The sequence below is a fragment of the Anas platyrhynchos genome, chromosome 1 (assembly GCF_047663525.1).
Source record: "Anas platyrhynchos isolate ZD024472 breed Pekin duck chromosome 1, IASCAAS_PekinDuck_T2T, whole genome shotgun sequence".
In the NCBI taxonomy this organism is placed as follows: Eukaryota; Metazoa; Chordata; class Aves; order Anseriformes; family Anatidae; genus Anas; species Anas platyrhynchos.
Genome location: NC_092587.1, coordinates 178318988 through 178346630, shown reverse-complemented (window position 1 = coordinate 178346630; position 27643 = coordinate 178318988). Strand labels below are relative to the sequence as shown.

The following is a 27643-nucleotide window of genomic DNA, read 5'->3' as shown; positions in this document are numbered from 1 at the left end:
AGCTCTGCAGCTCAGCGAGCATCATCTGCATTCATAATCCTAGGTAGCTCTCCCAGTGAAGGATTTTGTCGGCATTTTGCCAGTTAGCTGCCTCCTGATGTGAGCTGCTTCAGACGTGGGTTTGATGTGGCTACCGGAGCTGTGCGTTTCCGTATGTATACCGCACTCCTACCCATGCATGAAAGGACAGCAAGGTCTTTGGGGACCAGCCCTGGAGCACTGAGTGATCAGTCCCAACCTCAGATTTCACGGTTTGATCCCTTGGCCACCTTCCCACACTGCCGAGGCAGCGCTGGAGCACGCAGGCAAACGCTGCAACCTGGCCAGGAATAGAAACGCGTACTTAGGTTCGTCTGCTGGGGCTGCCCAGCCTGTAACAGGAATGAGAAATTCTGCTTTGCAAGCATGAACCTGCTCCGTGCCACGGTCTCACAGCTCTGAACGCTTCCAAGGCTGCCTTACCTGTGAGCTGAATGATCAGGACACAGATACATTTCCTTTCCTGCAGGGCATTTCCTTCCCTCCCAGGTCTCTCCGCACCGCATCACACACAGTATTTTGCAGCTACAAAGGATGTAATCCCACCCAGGTGCTCCCAAGACACCCCTCCAGTGACTGGCAGCTGCTGAAGGAGCCCCTCTCCTCATTTTCAAGGTTTTCTCCACTTCTATCAGGATCCTGCTCTCAAATACCATGCACAGCATTTTGTTGCCTAAATTTCAATTGCAGCCATGCGATCTGTTCGTCCATGAGCAAAAGGCTTCCCCCGTGTCAGAATACGAATTGCAGCCATGAATTCACCCTTGGCTAAATCGCGTGTTTATTCCAGCTGTGAACTCTGCTCCTGCAGGGAGGGAATCATTACCGACATCAGTTCCCTGCGAGGGGAGGGCCTCAGGAGGGAGCAGCACAAACACCGCAGAAAAAGCAAGCCTGACGTGCTTGTTATGAATAAAATACCCAGCCCAGCTTTAATCACGGCTCAGAACAGCACAGGAGGCCTGGTTTATGAGCCATAGTACATGCACTATTTTCCTCCCCAAGAGGAGTTTTATTTTAGGTAATAAAAATGAGGAGAAAGCACTGGAAAGTCAGGGGAAAGTGGAAGGACCCTTTGCTCAAGAGTCCCTTCATGTCTGGGTGGCGTGGAATTGAGAAGCTGTTTTGCAGTTTCCCTGTGTCCGAGCCTGCCCACTGACCTGCATGCTTGGGTCCCTCCCATGGTGGCACCCCAGGGACACGTCCCTCTGCCCCTAATCCTGCTCCAGCTGCTGCACTCAGACCCCGCACACCCATCCATGGACCATGAACAGGGTCCATCAACTGGGAGAATAATTAAAAATGGCTTTTAATGAAGAAATAGGACAGTTCGTCCTGATCAGGGCAGGGAATGGCCAGACAAACATAGTGACCAGCCCTGGTTTGTGTGCACACAGACCCTTTTATCCCCTTATCCATCTATTTTCCCATGCTTGTTCCTCCCCAGGTGACCTTGATCCTACTATCCCCACCTTTGATTCTTCCCACAAATACCCCAAAATAAGTGTCATGCAGTCCCCAAATGCCTTCCCCTGCACCCCACAGCGTGCCCCATGGCCTGGGGTGACACAGAGAGCTTCTCCCATGGCCTGCTGATGATGGGCATCCTTCACCTAGCCCATGGGGATGAGGCTCACCTCGGGGGGCTGTTTTAGGGTTGGTGTCTCCCAGGGGTTCCTGGGGCTCCCCCAGCTGCTGTGGTGCCTCTGGGCTCCCTTTGTGGGTGGAGATGGCCCTTTGATGGCTCTGATGGCCACTGCTGATGGCTCTGGTGATGGGCCTGGGGGGAGTGGGGCAGGGGATGATTGTCCAGAAATCACTTTGGCTTACTGGGGTCTAGCAAGGAGCATATGTCACTTATGACGCTTCCCAGTGTCTCTTCCCCAAAACAACCACATCTGGGTGATGGTGAAGGTGTGGGACACCTCCAAACAGCCCATTCACCCCTGCCATTCCTCAACAACTGAGAGGGAGACATTCCTTTCTGGTTTTGCTTCCACATTAGCATTGGTTTTACGGTAATCTCTTTGTTGCATATGAAACAATAAAAGGCTTTGGAAATGACTTCAGTAACCAAGCTCTTGTTTCATTTTCAGATTTAATGTAGCAACTATGAATTGCTTTGAGTCCAAAAAAAAGAAAAAGATTTTTCCCAAACTGTGCAATAGCATGAAGCACAAACACTTTTATGTTTTCAGTGCATTATTTGGTGGGTTTCTGGTGAGTAGGATTTTCCTCAGATGCATGACTGGGTTGTGGTGAGATAATACAGAGCTGGAGCAGAGCCTCGGGTCGGCGGCAGCCAAATAACGACGTCTTTCAGAGCTCACTTGGCAGCGCTGGCTGGCCCCGAGTCCTTTCTTATCAACGGAGAGAGCTGGAGCAAGACTTTGAGAAGTGTCTGAAGGCAAAACCTGAATTAAAAGCCACCTCTACTGACCTCTGTGCCATGCCATTAGCTCACCTGGATTCCAGTATAATACCAGGAGCCTTACTGGGCTTCATACCTGATACCTGCACAATCCCACAGGTAGGTGAGGGTGGGAGCAGGGAGCAAGGGGGAAGGCAGGGAGGTTTTCCTCGGAGCACACCACTCTGCTCTCTGGCCATGTGCTCCCAGCCGTGCACCTCTACCAGTACAGCTGGGGCTGCATCCCCCATCCCTGTTTGATCACAAAGCCAGTGGCACTGGGGAGCTTCCTCCTACAGATCTGGAAGGAACCAAAAATGCTTTTGTCCCCTCCTCCCCACTTGCCTGGCCCCAGACCTGCTGGCTGGAAGGGCACCATCTCTGCCATCTCACCTCGCTGGCTTAATATTTGCACCTCGTGTTGGCAAGAGCAATGATGGGACCTGCTCAAAACCCCCCTGAATTTCTTGTTCACCTCCAGTAGACCTCAGCCCAGGTGGGCAGGGATCCAGCGATCCACGGCCAGCTTTGCAGCTGAGGGAGATCACTTCAGTGGCCCAGCAGTGCCACTAAGCACCATGCATCTGTACAAGGGTTTGGATTTATTTAAGGTGCTATTAAATGGCCTGATGGGTATTGGTGGGCAGCCAGCACCTCTGGCAGTAAGAAAACTCTTAACCAGATGTCTAAATCTGCATGTTGGCAGCCCTGGAAACAGGTCCTCTTTCACCATGTCTGCCCTACTGCATGGCTGCTGTGGGGCAATGCCACCCTGCAGTGACCACAGGGATGGTGCCACAGCATGCACGGTGGTCTCTAATCCCTGTAAATATTTCTTCAAAGAGCTCAGTTGTACTTGCATTCCTGCTGGTACTGCTCCTCGTCAGGCTTCTTGCAGGTGCTCCAGAGATCAGCAGCCCACCTGTGTGCCAGCTCCCTGCCTCCCCTGCTCAATGGCGTGCCCTGTTGTAATGGAAGACAACAGGGATCTGTTTTTTTTTTCTTTTTTCCATCTCAAATTAGCTGTGAAAATTCATATGAACATTTAGTTCTTTAAACATCCAGTACTAATATTCCCTTTGTTTACACTCGGATCTATTCCTGGCCTTATTTCAGAAATTAATCACCGCACACACAGCATCCTTCTCCTCCAGCTTCATACACAGGGAAATCCTGTCCCATACCACCAAGGCTTCCTACCTCTGCACTTTGCCTTTTTTACACGGCAAGTCTGTGGCTGTATCACCGAAATGAGCTCTTCCAATTTCCAGCGATGGGAGCTGAAGCAGGTGAGCAGGTTCAGGGCTCTGCCTCCCACCCCTGCCCTTTTGCAACGCGCCTTCCCCGCGCACAAGCCCGAGTTACCAAAGCAACTCCGGGGGCTGACGGCTCCTGCTACTTGACACTGAGTGTTTGCTGCAGCCTCTCTTAACACCACAGCACACAGAAAACTCTCTCCTGCCTGGTGTAAAAAGAGAATCGCGTTGGATTAGCAGTGCTGTGAGAGATGGGGCTGCGCTCTCAAGCCCAGGGGACCATGCCAAAGGCATCGCGTGGTGCCACCCCGAGCAGGGGGCCGGGGATTTGCCCCGCCTGGCTCTTTTCTCTTGCAACATTCCCTTGACAAATTGCTTCTCAAGCAAGTGATCTGTAAAATGGGGATAATCTCGCCTCCTGTTGATGGTAGAGAGCAAGAGGTGAATGCTTTTAATGTTTGCAGGAACACCAGTCACGCGGTGGTGCCTCCCAGCTGGACACAGCGAGCCTGTGCATCTGAAAGACCCGGTAATGCTTTCCCCCACATTTTCATCCCTGGAAGTCCCTGGGAATACCCAGAACTTTGCTCTTGGTCTCAGTGCTCAGCAGGACCCTCCTCTCTGACTCAGTACAGCCGCCTGTGACTCAGCTCTGAAAGACAGTATTTTTCCACTGATAATTTTGATAAGTATAACCTTAAACTGGGCTACGTTACAGATGAGAACCCAAGAACACTTTTTAATCTCCTGTTATTTACTTGCAACAACATGAATCACGGTGCTGCACAGTGTACATGATATTCCCTGATTGTATAATTACAGCGCTCTCCATATACCGTGTTTTCTTAATTCATTGTATTCAACATTCACCTTTTAGCGAGACGGGCTTTAATTTTCACATGCACATTACTCAATCTGAGGCTGAACATGGAAATTGAAAACACGACTCCTGGTACAGCAGCCAAATCACTCTGGCCAGCTGTCTGCTGGGTTTTCCCAGCAGGATTTGTGGGTGACCAGGTCAGGATGAAGCCTGCCGCCCCCTCCCCATGACAGGATGGCCATGGATGGTCAGGATGCTGGTGCTGTGCGCACCCAGTGCTGAAGCTGCTTGTTGAGGCTCAGTGGTAGATCTGAGGCTGCTATTTACCAGGTTGCAGTGGATCTGCTGGGGGAAAATCCCTTGAAAAAAAAGCAGCATCACCCCCAGAGCCTCCTCTGATGGCACAAGAGGGGCCAGCTGCGTCTGGGCTGGCCAGGGAGGTGACCTGGAAAGTTTGCTGCAAATTTCAGGGAAATTACCTCTGCTCAACATCATTGAATAAGCAGCATTCCCACATCCTGCGTGTGATTAACTTACCCCAAACTTTCTCAAAGCTCTAAACTTGTATTTCATTTGGTATCTGTTGGGTTTCCAGCCCTGCCTTAGCTCTCTCCCGACAGTTATCAACACAAAGATTTGTCCCTGATCTATTTCTCTCTGTGCCACCAACCCCTGCAGGGAGGATGCCAGTAATTTTCCAGGCTTGCCCCCACACATTCAGCCCACAACGACTGCTGCTGTGTCACTGAGGGGGCCACTGAAATAATAAAGGTAAGCAAACAACGCCCAGGCTGATCAACAAATGCTGTTACGGGTGCCATATGCTCGCAGAGCAGATCCTACAAAGCTTTGGGTTTTCTTTTGTTTTCTTCCCTTCTTCAATTTCTTATTTTCATACTTATGAACATGCAAATGCAACAGGGAAATTTAGGAAATCTGTTACTAAGGCAACTGATTAGGTGATGATGCAAGTTACCTTATTATTTGAAAGTCAGGGTGCCCTGCATTGCAATCAGCTTCCACCAAAGGGGAGAAGGAAAGTTTTGGTAACAGTTACTCACTTAAAGGCAGCATGGTCCTAAAGAAGACTTGCCTTGAGAATAAACCATGTGCCAGAAGCCAGTGAAATCCTGGAAAGTGCGTGGAGGGAAAATCTCATCACTTCATGCAGGCAGGAATGGGGAGAGGGCAACTCAGTAGATGTCCTGCAGTCTGTGGGAAAAAGGCACTCATGTAATGAGAGTAATTAACTAGACATCCACTTGCAATTATAATTAATTATAAATAAGAAAAATCAGAGCAGCAAAGGTACGTGGTTTTGAACCTGAATGTGGTACCTAAATGCAAGGGCACAGATGCCACTGGAGCAAGGACTGTGGTTCCACAAAGTGGTTCACTTGGGCTAACTTTGTTTTCAAGAGCCACCTCAGTACCCAGCAGCTGGAACGGGTGCCCTGTCCACCATGGTTCAAGAGCCACCTGGAGGTACCAAGGGAAGCCCGATGTGCTCTCCTGCTGCCACAGGGCACTCGTGCAGGCTGGGGATAACACACCCCGAAGTCTTCTTGCCCAGCACGATGGCTGCCAGCAGTTAGAAAATGCTGTCCCTGGAGAAACCATCAGCTTTGTCCTCCTCCACTCACGCACATGTCCTTCACCCAGACTGTTCAATGGTCACAGAAACCCCTGGAGCCATGACAAGCATGCAGCTTTGGCTTCTCTCCATGTACCTTTTTGGGTCCCCACAGTACCAGGGTCAGACTTTTGCCTGAAGTCCCCCAAAGTACATATACTGAAGTTGACATTGCTGTGCTCCCAACCAAGAAGTAGGTTGTAAATAGCAAGGTGGAAGACTGAAATGCCCCTCTAGCCAAGGTAAGAATGAAAATTGCATTCATTTCCTTCCTCAAGGCTTCTCAGCCTTGGTGGGTGACAGCCCAGGGGATGGGGATCCAGTCATCCCCCAATAAGGATATCTCCTGCCTCTTTCTCCCTGCCCACCCTCATCACTTTAAGTCCCTTTGTAGGCTGCAACCCCAGTGTTTGAGCCCAGTTACCTGCTGCCCATGTGTCACACAGACCTTCCTCACCAGAGGAGTCACCTCACGCGTGCTGGTGGCTCTGGGACCCTGTTCCACCCAATGCTGCCTGCAGCAAGGCCACCTCTGCCAGCTGCGTGTTTCCACCGCGAATTTCCACGAGCCTCCAAACAGATCTGGCTCCTTCCTACATTCTGGGAGAAATGTCCAGGACTTGTTATTTTTGGCCTCTGTTTTTAATGTTTTTCTTCATAGGTCCACATGCTGATGTCTGCTCACAGACAATTTCTGGTTATTGTTCCTTGGGCCCCATAAACAGTGCTGGAAGAGTCAATAAAAGGCAGCAGATATGGATCTGGAGTGTGAGGTGTTGTCAGGAGCTGCCAGCACTGGCTGTTGGGGCTTTGGTGTCCATATGGAGCTGTGCAAAACCAGACTTGCTTGCAGCTGTGTGCACGGCATCAGGCTGGAAAACACGGACACTGTGTGCTCCACCAAAAATGTTGGTAATGTCCAAAAATACTGTGGAGAAATACCTGAGGGACCTGGCTGGATGTGGACCTGCTGATAGTGCCCTCACTGCCCTTCTACCTGCTGGCTCTCCAGACCCTCTCCAACGTTCAGAGGATCCCACAGCAACCCAAAAATCCTTCTTCTCATCTCCCCAGAGCCATGCTGTAGGCAGGCCATCAGAACCAGGGATTTATGGTGCTGTGGCCAAGCTGGGCTGCACTGCCATGCTCAGGGCAGGTGAAAACGTGTTGCAGGATGGATGGTCCTGCGAGTGATGCCACGATCCAGGATGAGCTGCTCTTTCTGGATATCACAGCTGGCCTGTGAAGCCAAGAGACACTGTTCCTCCTTCTCTTTGGGGAGGATGACCCACAGAACTCCCCCAAAAGGCACAGAGGTCTGGACACATCTTGAGGTCTTAGGTCAGCACATCCTGGCTTAAAATTTAATTTGCTTCTGAGCCTTTTTGTTTCGGGGGAAGGCAGAGCCTCTGGTGCAAACCCCTGTGCCCAGGTTCATTAGGGGATGCAGTGCCCTGGGTGCTGTGATGCTCGTGTCCCCAGCACCGAGGCAGGGCTGGCACCGACCCTCTGCCACGATCTGCTCTGGGATGTGCACGTGGGCAGCCGTGTGCACTCTGCAGTGATTTCCCAGTGGGCCGAGGGAGAAAAATGAAAAGTAAAATGAAATTGCAAAGCTGCGTCTGCTCTGTGGGAAATGCTCAGGTAATATGAATAGCGAAGGAGGGAAGGGAACCCCCCACCACTTTCTAAATAGAGCCAGCAAGCGACTCCAATGCTAGTAAAGCTAAAATGATCATCACCCTCCTCTGGAGGAATTCATGCACTTACATTAGGCTCAGTTTTTTATTTCCTTTTCTTTTTGTGGGGGTTAAATGCAGTGTCTTGTAACACGCTGTTACAACAGGACAGAGGGACCAGAGTTTAATGTTTCTAGAGCCCCCTTTCCTTTCCCTTTTCCTCTCGCATCACATCCCTGGCTGTGCCACAGCCTCATGCTCCCTTTTCTTGTAGACATCACCCAGAGACTCTGTGGCATGTTTTGGCAGAGCTGAGCAGGAACCACAGTACTGGGTGGGTGTGCATCGAGTTGTAAGCAGGTTGCTGGGGTTTGCTCTGGATGTATTTCTGAAACTACTGTCCCCTAGGGCCATCCTTGGGGGATAACATGGATGTCCTGACGTGTGACAGGAGGGCAGCTGAGTCACGTCTTCCCTCTGTGCTCCCCCAAGTGGGAAGCAGCCTAGGCACAAGAAGCAGTTCAGTGCAAATCTCCCCAAAACAGGGAGCGCTGTAAGGGTCTTCCTCGCCTCTCCTGGCCCAGCTCAGCACCTCTGCCCTCGTGTAACCCCCCTCAGCAAGCTGCTGCCTCTACTTTTAGCTGCAGTGAAGAGTTCACTCCTAAAACCACTCTTTTTTATTATTATTTTTTCCTAGAAGCAAATATGACTGGACCCTTGTGTATGCTTTCTGGGAAATGTTGGCTTTGGTTCAGCTCAAACAGGCTCTGCGGTTGCCTCGACAGAGCATCCCAAGGAGAGGGAGCTCTCCGTAGGGTCCAGTTTGGCTTTCCCCCTTTACATCCTTATTTTCCTGATTGTAATATACTTTGGCAGCCAAAAGGAAATGAAGGATGTTTTTAGGTTGAAAACTTTTAACTTTTTTTTTTTTTTGTAACATTTATTTACTTATTGCAATAATTACACGTTAATTATGATGGCCTGTCTGCTTCCAACTTTCCGTGCTCCTGTAACAGCTTCCTTGTACAGATGGGGTCATGTCAAAGCTCACCCTGAAGGGTACTGCAAAATGTGTCATTTTAGGATTTTCGTGTGCATTTTCAAGTTCCTCAGGTGAACTGCGGGCAAACAACAGAAATTCACTGTCATTTCAACATCTACCAAGGAGAAAAGTGCTGAGCCCTTTACAAGCCCTTCCGCCCATCTTGGTCTCTTCTGTCATTTTATTTGTTCTTCTGTTTTTTAATCCAAGAGTTGGTATTTGCACTGGAGTGTTGTTTCAAAGCATTGTACGAGCGTTTTATCTGAGAGGAAGCTAAATAAATACAATTACTCAGACATAGTCCATGAAGTTTGACCAAGAGTGTGATGCTGTTTCTGCTTCTGGCAGTGCAAAACATCATCATCAGCTCCAAGATGCAGACCCATGGTAGCGCTGCATTAATTTGTTTCCTTGGATCGGGAGGCAAAAGCGAGAATTGCCCAGGGACTCTCAGAAGCAAAGCTTCACCTACACTGTGGTAATCTGGACTTCCAATTAGGATGGGAGTGATTTGCCTTGCAAAACCTGAACTCTGATTTTGCACAGCAAGCACAGCATTACTGATGTGACGAAGCACTGGGGCTGGGAAGCGCATCCCCCCAACCAGGTTCAGAGCCACCCACAGACTCGGTGTGGGTGCAGACCATCCCCTTCCCCAGGCCACTGGGAGATACCGAGGAGGATGATTATAGAAAGTAAGAGGGAAAACACCCAAGCACAGTCAGGAGGTGATTTTGACATTTGGAGGTATATCAGTGTAAGGAAGGAGCAAACCCCAGCCAGGACCCATCCCAGCCAATTGGTGTCCTGATACCTGCACACCGTGGCAGCACGCTCATCCATCACAGGCAGTGGTGCCAAATCCCATTTTCCAGGCCATCTATCTCACCAGTCACTGTAAAACATTACAAAACTCGGCTCCACTTGATATTCAGCCCACATCACACCTCTGCAAGGCTTCAGCCATAGGTCTGGGCAGATTTTGCAAAATCAGACCCATTAAAGGGTGCCTCGTGGTTTCACTGTTGGGGCTGACTGTGTGGTGCTACTCAGCTCTGCATCGCCACCCCTTCTTCACATACACCCTGCAAGGACTGCAAATGAAGAGGAAGAGAAATCTCCTGAGGGTGAGCCACCTCCGTGTAGATCACAGAATCAAAGAATCACTTAGGTTGGAAGAGACCTCCAAGATCACCGAGTCCAACCTCTGACCTAACACTAACCAGTCCTCCATTAAACCATATCACTCAGCTCTACATCTAAACATCTTTTAAAGACCTCCAGGGACGGTAACTCAACCACTTCCCTGGGCAGCCCATTGATGGGAGTTTTTCTAGACTTTAATGTAAACAGCTAAGTCAGTGCTGAAAAACCTACAGTGCTGAGACCCTACTGCAGCACACCTGGAAGCCTTCGGTGCACCAGACTTCCACCCAAACCCCATAAAACCCCATAGCATCTCTTAGGACTGCTGCACAGCCCTTGAGGTCTCTCTCTTTCTTTTTCTTCTTTTTTTTTTTTTTTTCTTTTACATCAACTTTCCCTAGAATATCAACTCACATTCATTCCTGGTTCCTCAAGTAGCCCACAGTCCTCAGCACAGCTTCACCCTAAAAGACCACTCAAAGCTCTACAGCACCCTGTATCTTTCCACATTTTCTTATTTGGACATTTTGTGAGAGGTGGAGGACTGATTTAAGAGGGGATAGTCCAAGAGATAAGAAAATGAAGACAGCCATAGCAGGCCAAAGGTCCATCCAAGCAGGACTTCCAATGATCTCTGTTGACACATAGGAAAAAGTGTTAAACAAGAGTGGGATGAGAGCACCCCTGGCCCTCATGCAGCTTCCAAAAAGCAGAAGCAGCTTGGCTGTAGGCCACAGCTAGCCTATTGCATTTAATAGGCAAATAAGAACAACAACAACAAAAATAAGAATAATAAGTCATCATTCCCCTGTGTGCCAATTGCACTCCTGAATTTTTCTAATGTGCCACCATGTAGGTGTAAACACTAAAGCTGAAAAAAATGATGAAAGTAAACCCTTTGGAAAAAAAAAAAAAAAAAGAAAGAAAAAGAAAAAAATAAAAGAAATAAAAGAGAAAAAAATATATATATATATATAAATATTGTGTTGTTAATGTAATTCTCCCCTGGGGGAGCAGCTGGGCGAGGGGACAAGCCACACCTGGTGAACATGAGCAGCTTTGCCAATGAGCTGGTAGATGGCGCTCAGCTCTGATGAGGGTCACAGCCCATCCTGCATGGAATTTAGATGTGGCTCCTGCTCACAGATCTTTCCTGTGTGCTCTCTGATGAAGTTTAATATCTGCACAGCTCATGCTCACAAACACGTGGAAGCCCTTGCCAGTCACCATAGGCTAACGCTGCATTTAAATATTTGGGGAGAGCAAATATCACATTATGTGTTTTGGATAAGAAAAATCGCTCCTTGCCTTGAGTTGGTGAGACAGATGACTAGCTGGGATGAATCACAAATGTTACAGTCCAATACATAATTCCAGATCGTACGGTGCTGTGGCACATGGCTATGTTCACTGATTTGATGGCTTATTTAACTAATCAGCACAGCAGGAGCGGTTCGTTTCGACTATTCCAATAAATGAGGGCTCTGTAATTTGCACATGCAGCTGTAATAGTTGTAATGTTTCATTCCTGCTGCGCTGCTTAGTTACATAAACCATCTAGTCAGAATCAATACTTATTTACTGTACCTAATCAACACAGCCTGAATTACAAACATCCCAGATTTGCATGTAGGCTGAGCCTCCGGGCTGTCCCTCAGGTACCAGCATCCGAGGGCTTCTTAATCTGTTCAAAAGGGCAGCCGAAAATCTTGTAAAAATCAGCTGAATAACAAACAGCCCTCGTGAAGGCTTTGTTAGCTCTTTTCATGTGAAACACGCCGATTTGACATTCAGAACCAGAGGCTGCTGGAAACCACAGAGGAAAGCTGGAGGAGCAGCCTCTCCTCCGTGGCACAGACCTTGACTAGCAATTTCCAGGCAGCTTTCCATCACCAAAGGGGGGCCTGGAGCTCATAACGAAGCCCGGTGGCATCCAGCAGCCCCTGGGGTGGACGTGGGCTGGTGCCACATCGGGGCTGGGATATCGCAGCGGGTGAGCAGCGCTCCCAGGGGAGGCCTGGTTTAGAAACAATCGATAATGCTCATTTCCTACCTGGAGCCTCATATATGGTGTCCCTAAGGTTCAGAGGGTTTGCTGTGGGTAACGCTGTTCCTCTTCATAAGCCTGAGCTCTTGCAGAGTGACAGCATGGCTGTCCCTTTTTGTACCTTTCTGGCAGGATCTGCCTGCCTTGCCATCAAAATGCACTCCTTTAAAGATCAGAATATCACCATACCCTGTGTCTATTTGAAAAGGAACAGGACAGTTTCACTTCCCATGATAATTTCGCCCTCGCATAAAATGTAACAGAGGGGAGAGGGGAGAAACTGGGGAGGAAAAGGACTTCGTCCTCAGAAAGATGGGGCTTTGAACTCCCAGCTTCAAAACTTCTCAAACAGCTTTGACAAGTCATTTCTGGTTTTATTTCAATTCTAGACTTTTTTTTTTTTTTTTTTTTTCTCCTGGAGGAACGTGCCGCCAGTTTGTCACAAACATGTTTAATCAGAGCAGATGGAAGGCGAAAGCTGCTGGTTGCTGTGAGCTCTTGTTCCTTCACATGGTACATCTAGGGTCGTCTTCCAGAGCTAGCTCCAGGCTTCGTGGCCGTCTGCACAAAATTGAATTTTGCTGTCCAAAGGAGGCAGATGAAGTGAGCTTGCCTGGGGAGGCAGGTGTGATATCCTTGCTGCCATGGCTTGGGAGAAGATTTGTCTCTGTTGGAGACCTCCTGGTGCCCCAGCATAGCCCCTGCCTCCTTTGGGAGCAGCAGTCTGAGGAGCTCTGCTTTTTAGGATGCCCAAAGATCAGTGCCTCAGTATTTGAGCACAGACATCCAGTCCCATTTTCAATGTCCAAAGTGCCAGAGACGTTTGCTTGGGATGCCAGATGAGGCAGCAACTAGAGGTAGGTCTGGTTCATTGGGGCATCTCAAACATATTGAGCCCCAGCTCGTAAAACAAGAATAAAAAGGCCTTTCCTGGCAGGGAAATTATTAGATGTTGTCTCCCTGTATTTGTAAAGCACTATGAGATATACAGAAGGGGCACTTGGACACAAAAAGATTGTATGAAATTAATTAGTGTTATTATTTTCCCTGGAGCAAAGCACCCACTCTCTGCTCCTGTGCTGCACTGCACCCAGCACCAAATACCTTGGGAACCTCAGCCCTGTGGGCATCAGCTGGCTTTATGAAGCTGTTTTGTTGTTGTTGTTGTTGTTTTTCCAGCAGAGCTAGAGGAATTACGACTGCCATACCAGGCTGCACCTCCAGGCTTAGCAGGGTAACACAACAGAGACCCCAAATGTCTTTACCTGGCAAGTCCAGCATGAAGGCTGTGAATGGGGCTGTCCCAACAGACCTGAAATATGCACTCGCAAGGCAAGTGCAAGACCTCAGTGAGCAAATCTGAGTATTGTTTAGGAATGATTTTAAGATCAGTATGCAGAATAAGATGTCCTGGGATTCCTTTTTTTGCTGTTATTGTTTGTTTTTAATAAATGTGCAGCGTTGGATGTATCCTCCAAAACCCAACAGAGCCCCCTCCAAAGCCAGCAGCATTGTTACCGATAATTACACTGTGCCACTTAGCCTCAGTATGCTTTTCAAATGATCCCAAAACCCAAAATGTCTCCTTGCTGGTCTTCATGTGATGTTAAAGAAAAAAAAAAAAAAGAATAATTGCAGCAATTCTCAGATCTTGGCTTGCTCTAGTACCCACGGTGTTTAAACCCTGCGATCAAAAGAAACAGATTTGACATGAGCTTGGACAGAGACTGCATCAGCAGCTGCTCTTTTATCTGTCCAGGATGGCCTCTGCCTGGGTTTGAGGAAAAACTCTTGGCAGGTTAAGAAAAATTGAACCCCACTATCACTCTGGGCTTCGTGAGTGTGCAGGCAGTTTTGCTGCTGTGAAAATGCATTCCCCAGTATAAGAAAAAGGGTAGGAATAGGTGTTTTCATAGTATATGAGCACGGAGGCAAAGTGCTGGTCCTGAGCTGCAGTGTGCCCTTTCATTCCTCCTTTTTCTCCTTATTTACTGAAGATTTTGTACATTTGCCTGTTTTGCCGAGCTGTGAATCCCCCCAGGCCAGAACAACTTGTTTAAAATGCTTTACGGTTGCTGCTACATTTGCACTTTGAGTTGGGCCCAATGCACTAGTACTTTGTAGTTGTTTCTTTGTTGTTGGGTCTCTGCTCATGAAATCTGTATGTTGAGGAGCTCCTCACTGTGCTCAGGCTGTGTATGGAAGCTGAGGGAATAATGCAATTGTATACCTCTACAGTCAAAATGTGTTTTCGATCCTTATCTATTCTGCATCCATGAACATTTCAAGGGATGGAGTTAAGGTGGATGTGCTGGTATCACCCCCAGCTGCGTCGATGGTCTCGGACTTTACTGGGTGCAGCCAAGACAGCGATCTCAGAATATATCCAACACGGTATGACATAAAAAATAGCAGAAAAAGCCAGACGAGGTCTGACTGTTTCACTATTGCATCTGATGCATGCCTGCAGCCAGAGACTTACCATAGGGGAATGGGGCTGGATAAAGCTGTGGTTCAAACTAAGAGAAATTCATTGAAGAGTTAAAAACAATTAAAAAAAAACACAATTTTTTGATGAATTTTTTTTTCATTTTACATTTTTCTAAAATTCACAGATCTTCTTGATCTGTTTGCATCCCCTCCCTCTGTAAATCCTCAAGCTGTTTTCCTGGTTATCATTACCATGCTTATCACAAAGAGGAAAGGGAATAGCACCCTGGACCGAAATTCCCAATGCAGCCCATGTTTTCTGCTGGGTATCATGTGCTCTCTGGCTCCAACCCTTGAGGAGGCATCCCATGGAGATGAAGCAGATGTGAACTATGAATAAATTTAGAAAGGATGTCCTATGGAATAGATGAGAAAAAAAAAAAAGAAAAAAAAGTGAGACAAGGCCTTAGCAGCACTGGCAAAGCAATCATCACAGCCCTGTTTTTAAAGTGCTATTTATTATGCCTAATACTGTAAAGAAAGAGAGATTACTAGAAAGATGAGTCATGAGGAGATGTAAGGTAATCTAACATCCCTTTAGATGAAGGGAACCCCACGTTGCGCAGCATCAAACTGGCCTCCCATCAGCCTGCACGCCCCTTCCAGAAAGGTTTACCCCATATCTGTTTTTCAAGGTATTAGAGGATTTTCTTACAGGAAAACATCTCTGTTCATCATTTCTAGGGTGTTCACATGAGTGTTTGTTGCTGCCCTGTTAGATAAAGGCAAGGTGACAGGGATAGTGCAAACACTGGTACCTTGTAGGAGCTGCTCACAGGTTCCTGTGATGCAATGACCCAGATGTCCTGAAGCTGTGGGAGATGTGCAGCATGGCACAGCCCTGAAGACAGCCCATATACGTAGGCACATCCTTATTTGCATCACCAGCTCCTCCTCATGCAAGGTCTTTCCATCGGGATCAACCCTAGTGCCATCTCTGGTGGGCATCCCATCAAGGTGTGAACCCCGCAGCAAAGATCTGGTGGGGCCAAGCTGCTGTGGCTGTGGTTGTAGTCCCAAGGCACACCCAGCCCCACCAGCTGTCCCACAGCAGCAGCAGAGCCCCCACCACCCCACACCCCTAAGACATGCTCTGGCTGTACCCAGCTTCAGTAGGGACCAGCCCCAGCCTGCTTTCCCTAGATTTGAGGTCAGGAGATGGTTAAGCATGGCAAATCCAAACTCCCTTACCACAAAACATATGGCTTTAGATGTATCTGTATCCCCATGTATATTTTGTTTGCTGGGCAAGCACTTACAACCACCACTTTGGACACAGACCATGGAAAAAGCAAGAAGTGCTGAAAAATAAACCTAGGGAAAATCAAAGCATTTAACAATGTTTTCATCATGGGTTTGTTTGTTGTTTTGGCTTTATACTTTTTTTTTTTCTTTTTCTTTTTTCTTTTTTTTTTTTTTTTTTTTTTTTCCCACAATAAAGGCTATTATGTTACCCTGGCATGTGGATCCCAGTTTTTAAATAGCTGTTTTCCCTCCAACAGAGGAGAAATGCTATCAGTCATTTAGTTTTTTGAAAGACACTCCCTTCACTTTTCTCTCTCATTTCTGCCAATAACAGCATATATACCTATATTTATTTCTATCTCTATCCATGACAGATGAGAAAGCAATTCTGGCATGAATATACTTGTTCACATGCTGATTCCCATTTGCCTGAATAAAATTTCCTCTCCAGACATCTGTCTACTGATCCATCCAACTACTCACCCATCCACACAAGTAGAAAACCCCATAACAATATTTGAAAAGAAAAAAAAAAAAAAAGCCAAACAAAATGGGGCACAATTGCAACTGTAATAAACTCTAAGTAATAGGGAACACTATTTTTAGTTTTTTTTGACAACATATCACTCTCTGATTTATGCTGTACTGCCAGTGTGTTTATGATAGGAGAACTATATGAAGAAAACTGTTGTTGGCTGAGTAGTTTACAGAATGCAGTTTGTCTTGGTGCTGCTCTTTACCTTCTGAAATATTAAGAAACAGTCAAAACGAATAACTTGGAGAGGACTTCTGCTGAAATCTTTCATCTGGTGTACTTTTCCAAGCAGGTGTATTAAATGACAGGAAGAGAGTTCAGCAACAGCTTTCTAACATAAGTCATGCAGCTAAGAAACCTAAGTGCTTTAAGATGAAGTTATTGTCCATGAATAAACGAGTAGTCTTTTCAGTGCTCTTACAGCCTAGTGACTGCAGCTGAAAGCAGCTGAACTTTCCCCAGGAAGACTCTTCCACTTTTAGGCTTGTATGTCACAGAATGGTTTGGGTTGGAAGGGACCTTAAAGACCATCCAGTTCCCTTCCCCCTGCCATGGGCAGGGACACCTCCCACCAGCCCAGGTTGCCCAAAGCCCCATCCAGCCTGGCCTTGAGCACCTCCAGGGATGGGGCAGCCACAGCTTCTCTGGGCAGCCTGTGCCAGGGCCTCACCACCCTCTGAGTGAAGAATCTCTTCCTTATATCTAATCTCAATCTATCCTCTTTTAGTTTAAAATTGCTACCCCTTGTCCTACCACCCCACTCCCTGACAAAGAGTCCCTCCCCAGCTTTCTTGAAGGCCCCCTTTAGGCACTGGAAGGCCACAGTAAGGTCTCCCCAGAGCCTTCTCTTCTTTTGGCTGAAAAAACACAACTCTCTCAGCCCATCTTTTTTGGAGAAGTGTTCCTCTTCTCCATTCGGCTGGTGGTCTTATCTTCCCTTTGGTGCCACTGGACCACCTTGAAGCATACAGTTTGGAAAGGAGATGGCTCTGTCCAGCAGTCTAGGCTCTTCCATTGTTACTGAAATTTGTTGGGTTCTCAAATATTTTTACTGATTTTTTATTTTATTCAAGCTTGTAACAGTGAAGAAGATGAAAATGTGGCCTGAGTGACAGAAAAGAGTATCCTGAAGATAAGATCTATCACTTGGGATGTATTTTCCTCAGGATTTGTGTCATTAGGATAAATATTGTGTGAGCAAATACTGGAGGGAAGATCTCTGCATTAATGCTCAGGTGGATTATCTGGTTAAATCTTCCAGCTGCAGCTTCAGTGATCTAAGTCTGGCAAATGAATATATCCAAGGAGGGACATTTAAATAAGTCTCTGTCCACTGACTACTTCATGTGGTGTTGACACCACAGTTCAGTAGACCTTGTTGTGAAGATATTAAAGATACATCTCTTCTTGCTGCTTGAGCCACATTTACTTTTGCTTGTCTGGTTGCAATAAAATAAGGGATACTCCAAGAACACTTGATATCTAATAATTGATTATCACAGTAAATAAATAAATAGTCTGTTCTTGCAGCATTTTTCACTGTCTTCCCTACCTTCCTGTGTCCATCATTTCTTAAGCTGACTTCCTCCAAAATTATGACTAAAATGTAATGGTATTAAATACCCTCATCAGGACTTTGCACCTTTTGCCACCTCCCTGCAGTTCCAGCATCTCTCCAGCTCCTTCATGCAGTGCTGGAAGCTTCTTTCCGTTGGGTTGTCGCTGCTTCTTCCTTGGATCCAGCAGAAACTGGGAGGAGGTGTGCGATAAACAGCAGGTGAGGGAGCTTGTTGCTGGGAATTTGCTCTTTCATCAGTTTCTCTGAAACCTCTGCTGGAAGGCTCTTGGCCCTTCCACGCACAGAAACATTTTCAGGTGTAAGCCCCAATAGGTAGGATCTTCTACCTTTTTCAATCAGACCTGATGGGGACCAAAATCAACATGGGGACAAGCCACAATACAGCCCTGGGCTTGTGCTGCTCCCTTGTCCTAATGGTGACCTGGGATAATTTCCATGATTTATTCCTGATAAAACAAAGCCATTGAGTTATTGACATCTCCATTACAAGGAAGTGTTATATTTCTTGGGATGCTCTGGCTTGGGCCTTCTCACTAGTTTAGGGAGGACAGCTCATATATCGAAGCTCTGACACCACATGAATATACACAGGAAGGAAAGAAGAAAAACCCATATGTGTATAGACTTCAGCCTCTTTGGTTATAATATTAAGATCGTGGCACATTTCAAGACATGTGACTTATGTTGCCACTGTGGATGAAATAATCTTACAGGGGACTGCAATTTATTCTCTAAATTAGGAGAAAAGGGAAGATAGGATATAGAGAAGGAATACGGGGAGCTAAGACAAAGAAAGTTAGTTCCCTGGCAATTCCCAACATTTCCAGGGTAACCTAGGGCATACACATCACAAAACCTGGCAGTCAGGAAACAACAGACATTTTGCATTTCATTCCATGCCTTTCAGCTTGCAAGAGCAATGATGAACTGTGGCCAAAGTAGTTTGGGAATTTATGGTCATTCGGGGTTATCGGGCCTTGGCCTTAGGTCAGCAGGTCTCTAGGAGGTCATTCATCTCTATGAAATGCTCCGTGTCTCTTTTATTGCTGTTTAAATGATGAGCAACTGTGAATTACAAGAGTGGCATTGCTATATATCAAGCAGCATAAGGTTGGTAAATCTGAAATAAATTAATGGAGGCAAGTGGAGCACTAATTACAAGTTTGTTCCCCTTCACCTGTACTTTGCTGTTTCTGTTGCAAAGCTGGAGGCTGGGCTGACTTGAAAGCAATCATGAAAGAAAGTTTGCAATGCTTTTTATAGTAAAGGAAGAGGTGCTGGAAAATACAATACACAATTATTTTCTGCAGTGCAATTTATTAAACGTGGTCTGTAGCCTCTTATATCTGAGATATGCTTCATACTGGCAGCATGAAGGGGGGTGAGGCATAAAAATAGGAGAAAAACAATGAAAGGGAGTGTATTTTTACATAGTTCTCATTTTCAGCAAGAGAGAAAATAAAACATGAAATGAATTAGTTTTTAATAGATTATACACTGTAAATGGCAAGACAAACTGTTCCGAGAATTCTTAACTTTATTTTAAAATAATGGCCAAAGTATCATTTACAACAAGATTCAAAGGTGAAAAATAAAACAAAACAAAACAGGAAAAAGAAGGAAGGGAAGGGAAGGGAAGGGAAGGGAAGGGAAGGGAAGGGAAGGGAAGGGAAGGGAAGGGAAGGGAAGGGAAGGGAAGGGAAGGGAAGGGAAGGGAAGGGAAGGGAAGGGAAGGGAAGGAAAGGGAAGGGAAGGGAAGGGAAGGGAAGGGAAGGGAAGGGAAGGGAAGGGAAGGGAAGGGAAGGGAAGGGAAGGGAAGGGAAGGGAAGGGAAGGGAAGGGAAGGGAAGGGAAGGGAAGGGAAGGGAAGGGAAGGGAAGGGAAGGGGAAACAAAAAGAAAAACAAAACAAAAAAGAAACAAAAACAGAAACAAAAAGAAAAAAGTCAAAGAAACAAAAACAGAAACAGAAAAAAGGAAAAAGAAAGAAAAAGAAAAAGAAAAAGAAAAAGAAAAAGAAAAAGAAAAAGAAAAAGAAAAAGAAAAAGAAAAAGAAAAAGAAAAAGAAAAAGAAAAAGAAAAAGAAAAAGAAAAAAAGAAAAAGAAAAAGAAAAAGAAAAAAAGAAAAAGAAAAAGAAAAAGAAAACGAGAGAAAGAACAAGAAGAAGTAATTCTGCTGTGAGCCACCAATGTTGTTTATCAAAATGAAAAGTCCAATACACCTCTCAGGAAAAAGCCAATGCAGCACTGGATCTGCAACGTACCTATAACCCTAAACTGAGAAATCACAATGAAATTTCCCTACTTATATATAGAGACTTGCCCGACTTAACCCTCCGCAGTGCACGTTTCCCCATGGCGTGTGCACACTGAGCCGTAGGCACGGAGCAGTTTTGGTGACTAAGTTACCACTGACCTCTGCTGGGAGGAATCACGTACATTCAGCTTTGTGTCACGGGTCCTGTGTTGCTGACATGTGATGGGGATGCCTCTGGCAATGGTAAACGTGTATACATATACACATACATATAAATAATTTATGTGTGCCTATGTGCAGGAGCATGCATCTTCCATCCTTGTTGACACTGGAATTTCCCACATGATCAAGCTGTACGAAAGAGTAAATCCATCCCAGGACTTCTAAAAAGGAATTTTCTTTGCAGTGAGGAGGACTTAAACCACCTAAAGAGAAAGATCCCTACCAGTTTCCTATAGAATATAACATCACATGCATGTAAATGTACGATATTCAGGTATCTTTGGGTTCCTAAGAGCTGAAGGGTTCTAAAGACTTGGCTTGTGACTGACGTGACTGAGAAGTAAGGATGCTTGTGATGACTGGTGCATCTTCCAGGTGGCTTTTAATGAACAGGTTGCACATGCTCCGAGCATGAGCAGTACAGTGTCAGATAAGTAAGGTTTAAACTAGCAATGCACAAAATACATGAGAAAGAGAGAGAGGAAAGAAAGCAGTGCAAACAAAAGAATTCAAAGAAAAAAGTCACACAGAGGATTTACCATCTCTCCTGTTTGAATGAGGCCAGCACCAAATCTTCTGTAACTAAAGAAGACCTTTCTCTCCATGACATCCAGTGTAGGCATGTCCCATTAGTGGCTCAGAGAAGAAGACAAGCTGAAAACAGTCCATTGGAGAAAGTATTTAGAGGGGAAGAGTCAGAACTTATAAACTGAATTAATTTGTTCACTTATAATGAGTGGCATGAAATAATTACTGTAGAGTGTAAAACAGATCAGACGAACCTGCAGTGGAGTAGCAAGGGAAGTTCAAGATGCCATGTGAAATTCTGGTCAGTAATAGCCCGGATCCAAAGTGGTACTGGCCAGACAATAAACAGCACGCAGAACAGACCTACACCTGGAATTTGCTTTGTCCGTGAAGTGAAGTCAGTTTATAGTGGAGCAACAAATCATTGAGATTGAACAAAGAATGCAGACAAACAGGATTTATTCCCTTATTGAAATATTCTAGTGGCATTCCAGCTATCCATCTCTTGCAGGAATTTATTGCCATGAGAACAGAAGATGAATCAGGTTTTAAGACTGAAGATAGCAATGAAAAGACCGATCTTGATTATATTAAAGAAGAAATGACAAGATTTAATGAGACAAGATTTAGTGTGGCTGAAGGAGAGAAAAGAGTCCAGACTACAAGGCAGAGGAAAGAAAATGGGGTTGTCCACAGTGATAGATGATGCAGAAAAGGCCAAAGGGAAAAGATCTGGGTTTCATCTTAAAGAGCTTGCATTGGGGTAGCGGATGGCATGCAAAAGCCAATGTCAAAGTAATGAAATGCAAAGCTGAGAAGGAGAAGATGAGCTGGGTTTGTGGCTCAGCCAGACAAACAGCATCTCTGTTGCAGGTGCACTTGCAGCCCAGAATATTGGACACTGAGCTGTTGACTGCAGGGCTTTATATAAGACCATCCTGCCAATTCCTTACCCACTGTGTGGTCTGTCTGTCCAGCCCATGTCTCTCCCCTTTAGAGACAGGGATGTTGTGTGGGACAGTACCAAATGCTTTGCCCAAGTCCAGGTGGATGACATGAGTTGCTCACACCCAGGTAAGGATGCTGTATCTAGAAAACCTATGAGAACCATTGAAGAGCTGATATCTTGTCTAAACCTTTAGCTGGGGATGTCCCTTTGACCAGGCATACACATACCCCAAGCAATGAGAAAAGGGGGTTTCAATTTTTCCCCATGACAGTACTTAACACACATTTGTCAGGATCTCTCAAAAAGTTATAGAAATGGTCACTTTCTAGATCTTATGTGGCCCAGTTAAGACACTTCTGAATACTATTAAATGCTCACAATTAGCATATTGCAAAGAACACACAGGGTAGATACAAGTATGTACAATATTTATTTATTTTATTTCATATGTATATATTTTAGTGTAGCTAGAAGATCCTTAATCAAAGAAAAAGATCAAATCCACTCCTGGCAGGTCAGTAGATCTGCTGCTGGCTCATACACCCTAAGGATGAGCTGCTACACCAAAGGAAAGATTTAAGACTCCTAGTAAGCTGGTCATGTTAGCATGATTTGCTCTTGGTTTTGCTGGAACTGGATAATAACCTGACAGAAAGGATGTTTTGAAGATACAATGTTTTTTAACCATGTTTACTAACGTGTATAAAAGATAAGATGGTATCTCACACCATCAGTGTAGCAGGAATCAACGAGCTTACATTTCATCGTTGTGATACCTGCTAGCATGAAAACACAGGATATAATTACTACTTTCCTCTGAACTGCAATCAGCATTGCCATTTCCACAGTGATGTCCTTTGAGGACCAGAGGAATGATTCTCAGGGCATTGAGGTCTTCATCTCTGATTTTTCTCTTCTTGCAGATTTTTTCTGATCTCCACCTGGACATCTGTCCAGCAGTGATGAGTGGTGTTCCCCAGGGGTCAATATTGGGACTGAAACTATTTAACATCTTTGGTGGTGATATGTGTGTACCCTCACCAAGTTGCTGATAACACCAAGCTGAGTGGTGCAGTAGACACACTGGAGGGAAGGGATGCCATCCAGAGGGACCTGGGCCTGTGTGAATCCCATGAGATTCAACAAGGCCAAGTGCAAGGTCCTGTGTCTGGGTTGGGGCAATCCCAAGCACAAACAAAGGCTGGGCAGAGAATGATTGAGAGCAGCCCTGAGGAGAAGGACCTGGGGGTGTTGGTTGATGAGAAAATCAACTTGAGCAGGCAATGTGTGCCTGCAACCCAGAAACTAACCATATCCTGAGCTGCATCAAAAGAAGTGTGGCCAGCAGGGTGAAGGAGGTGATTCTTCCCCTCTGCTCTGCTCTTGTGAGACCCCACCTGGAGTGCTGCATTCAGCTCTGGGGCCCCCAGCACAAGAAGGACAGGGACATATTTGAGTGAGTCTAGAGGAAGGCCATGAGGATGACCAGAGGGCTGGAGCACCTCTCCTACGAAACAGGCTGAGGGAGTTGGGGTTGTTCAGCCTGGAGAAGAAAAGGCTGCGGGGAGACCTTACAGTGGCCTTATAGTGCCTAAAGGGGCCTACAGGAACATTGGGGTGGGATTTTTTGTCAGGGGGTGCAATGATAAGACAAGGGGGAATGGCTTTAAACTAAAGGAGGGGAGATTTATATTAGTTATGAAGAAGAAATTATTTACAATGAGGGTGGTGAGGCAGTGGAACAGGTTTCCCAGAGAAACTGTGGATGTCTCATCCGTGGAGGTGCTCAAGGCCAGGCTGGATGGGGCTTAGGGCAACCTGGGCTGGTGGGAAGTGTACTTGCCCATGGCAGTGGTGTGGAACCGAGTGATCTTTAAGGTCCCTTCCAACCAAAAGCATTCTGTGATTCTATGGTTCAAAGTCTGGATTAATGTACAGTTGCCACTAGAGAGTTAGAGAATATCTGAAAGGAGAAAATAGAGAAACAAAAGAAGAAATTGGGAGGCAAGAAAAATTTGTAAACATGGGGGGAGACAGGATGGTACAGCCATTAAAGGAAGCGGAGAAGGAATGTGGTATTTTCTTTTCTACACCAGAAATGTGGAAGAATTGACAATGTCTTCACTTTGAAAGTTTCTTGGCTGTGGAGATGTAACTCAACTAGGGAAGCTGTGAGAAACAAAGAACAATAATAAAGGGCCAGAGTTTAAAACAATAACAAAACAAACAAACAAACAAACAAACAAAAAACAAGAACAACAATACAGCTGGTTAAAATGTACCTCTCAATTCAGCAGGAATTAGCCCCCTTTTTAGGCAACAAATGTGAAGGCATCGGTTGGGAAACAGTACTACTCAGCCATGGAGATAAATCCTGGGCTAACAGAAATTTTCATGAGATCGCACCCACACGCTGGGAGGCAGTGGAAAAGACAACTGTGGCAAGTCCCATGTGAAAAAAGAAAACCACATCCTGTGGTTGTGTAGTGAGAAAAGGTAGTTGGTTATTTCTGCTTCCTGTGGGCTGCATGGTTGTTTTTTCCTTTTTTAAAGCAGCTCGGCCTTTGACAAGGAAGATGCAATGGGAAGCCATCGTCTTGGAGCCTGCAATGGCCAGCCACCACTGCAAGGGCCCCCAGCATGAGGAAGATGTGGGCCTGTTAGAGCGGGTCCAGAGGAGGGTCATGAGGATGAGCAGAGGGCTGGAGCACCTCTTCTAAGAAGAAAGGCTGAGAGAGCTGGGGATGTTCAGCCTGGAGAAGAGAAGGCTCTGGGGACACCTAATTTTGGCCTTTCAGTACTTAAAGGTACCTTATAGAAAGGATGGAGAAGGACTCTCTAGGTGGCTAAATAATAATAGGACAAGGGGGAATGGTCTTAAACTATAAGAGGGGAGATTTAGGTTAGAGGTTAGGAGGAAATTCAGAGGGATGTGAGGCTCTGGCACAGGTTGCCCAGAGAAATTGTGGATGCCCCACCCCTGGAGGTGTTCAAGGCCAGGCTGGATGGGACTTTGGGCAACCTGGGCTGGTGGGTGGTATCCCTGTCTATGACACGGGGCTTTGAGTTAGGTGATCTCTAAGGTCCCTTCCAATCCAAGCGGAACCTCTCTCAATTATTTTTCAACGATCCTGGGAGTCTGGAGAGGTCCCGGTAGACTGGAAGCTGGCAAATGTTGTGCCGATTTTCAAGAAGGGTCAGAAAGAAGACCCCAGCAATTACAGGCCTGTCAGTCTCACATCAGTGCCTGGTAAAATCATGGAGAAGATGGTTCTCGAACGTATTGAGGCGCACCTGGGGGACAAAGCAGTCATTGGTCCCAGCCAGCATGGGTTTGTGAAGGGTAGGTCCTGCCTAACTAACCTGATTTCCTTTTATGATAAGATCACCCGTATGGTAGACCAAGGGAAACCAGCTGATGTGATTTTTTTGGACTTCAGCAAGGCTTTTGACACGGTTTCCCATAGGATCCTACTGGACAAAATGTCCAGCATACAGCTAAATAAAAACATCATACGATGGGTGAGCAATTGGCTAACGGGCAGGGCCCAAAGGGTTATGGTGAATGGCGCTGTGTCAGGCTGGCGGGCGGTCACCAGTGGGGTCCCTCAAGGCTCCATTTTAGGGCCGGTACTTTTCAATATTTTTATAAACGATCTGGATGTAGGAATAGAAGGCATTTTGAGCAAGTTTGCTGATGACACCAAACTTGGAGGAGTTGTGGACTCGAATGAGGGTGGAAAGGCCTTGCAGAGGGATCTGGATAGGTTGGAGAGCTGGGCGATCGCCAACCGCATGAAGTTCAATAAGAGCAAGTGCCGGGTCCTGCACCTGGGACGGGGAAACCCTGGCTGCACATACAGACTGGGCGATGAGACGCTGGAGAGCAGCCTAGAAGAGAGGGATCTGGGGGTTGTGGTAGACAGCAAGTTGAATATGAGCCGGCAGTGTGCCCTGGCAGCCAGGAGGGCCAATCGTGTCCTGGGGTGCATCAAGCACGGCATCGCTAGTAGGTCGAGGGAGGTGATTGTCCCGCTCTACTCTGCGCTGGTGCGGCCTCACCTCGAGTACTGTGTGCAGTTCTGGGCACCACAGTATAAAAAGGACATGAAACTGTTGGAGAGTGTCCAGAGGAGGGCTACGAAGATGGTGAAAGGCCTGGAGGGGAAGACGTACGAGGAACGGCTGAGGGCACTGGGCCTGTTCAGCCTGGAGAAGAGGAGGCTGAGGGGAGACCTCATCGCAGTCTACAACTTCCTCGTAAGGGGGTGTCGAGAGGCAGGAGACCTTTTCTCCATTAACACCAGCGACAGGACCCGCGGGAATGGAGTTAAGCTGAGGCAGGGGAAGTTTAGGCTTGACATCAGGAGGGGGTTCTTCACAGAGAGAGTGGTTGCACACTGGAACAGGCTCCCCAGGGAAGTGGTCACTGCACCGAGCCTGACTGAATTTAAGAAGAGATTGGACTGTGCACTTAGTCACATGGTCTGAACTTGGGTAGACCTGTGTGCTGTCAAGAGTTGGACTTGATGATCCTTAAGGGTCCCTTCCAACTCAGGATATTCTATGATTCTATGATTCTATGAGTCTATGATTCTCACTGTCACCTCCTGGTTGGTCACATGGCTCTGTGTCCATGTGGCAGGATAGTGTAAACCCCAGTTTTCACATCTAAACTTATATTTTATATAAGTTCATATTTAAAAAAAAATAAAATAAAACCTTTATATTGTTTTAATTTATTCTTTATTTATCCAAAGGAAAAAAAAAAAACCAACACTCATGTTAATTATCCCACTGCTTCAAATTCCTATGTTAATTCTTTAGCCCATCCAAAGGACTTTGAAGGGCTCTGAGGAATGGTCACAGAGGCAGCTATACTCAAGCTTTTGTTTGCCCTTATACAAACTAGCCTGTGGTACTTCTTGCCCCCCAAACTTCTGTCATATCTCATATAAAAGACGTATTTAGGGAGCTTTGCTTGGCCACTGAGGCCTGTTCCAAGTGGTCTCTCCAGTGCTTGGGGGCTCCTAAGGACTTACAGGCTTCCTGACAGGACAGGAATGGATTTGCCATGTAAGCTTGTCAGTCGTAACTCAGCCATATGGAAAGTCACTGTAGAAAAGCTATTTTGCCAGGAACTGAGGTATGCGTACAGATCTCCCACCAGATTTTGACTGTGCTGAACACAGAGAGGAGCAAAGATGACCGATGGGCATGTGTTAGAAGCTGGAATACTGAACTAATCCCAGATGTTGGGCGGTAATTGTGGAGCAAGGTAACTAGCACAAAGAGCTGGGACTAAATGTCAGCACAAAGCTTAAGGCTCTTAACGGCATAAAACCTTAACCACATATTACCATGCAGCCAATATTAGGCTTAATAACAAATACTGCAGAGTTAGCAGCAACCTCCAGGATGACAGGGCTAGCATTGCAAAAAATAATTTGGATTTTTAAGATTTATTTATTTGATTACCTGGAACAAAATATGGGTAAACATCAAAAGAGCTTTGTACAGGCAGAGGCATAAGTTGTACTCATCAATATTAAAGTAAGCAATTACCTATAAAGACATAATATCAGTGATTTGTTTCAGTGACTGGTATCTAAAGTGTGACTATATTGCTGTTACATGCTTATCTTATAAAATGACTAGGGAAAGATCATGGATAGTAGGGTGCCAAAACTCCATTTGGTCTTCATTTTATGGGGTAATAGCTTAATTTACCAATCTGGTAGATTTCAATTTAAGAAGAAAGCAAG

At 46.1% G+C, this 27643-nt stretch overlaps 1 long non-coding RNA gene across 1 annotated transcript in view; it reads right to left on the bottom strand.

The window, feature by feature from the left end:
* Positions 1-325: 325 nt before the first annotated feature.
* The window catches only part of LOC140001318 (uncharacterized), a 31557-nt gene continuing 4239 nt past the window's right edge, over positions 326-27643 (bottom strand). Inside the window, exons 2-3 of the long non-coding RNA XR_011806432.1 lie at positions 5622-5740; positions 326-3412 (exon numbers count right to left, since the gene is read on the bottom strand). This is a non-coding gene — a long non-coding RNA (uncharacterized lncRNA). The remainder of the gene's footprint in view (positions 3413-5621; positions 5741-27643) is intronic.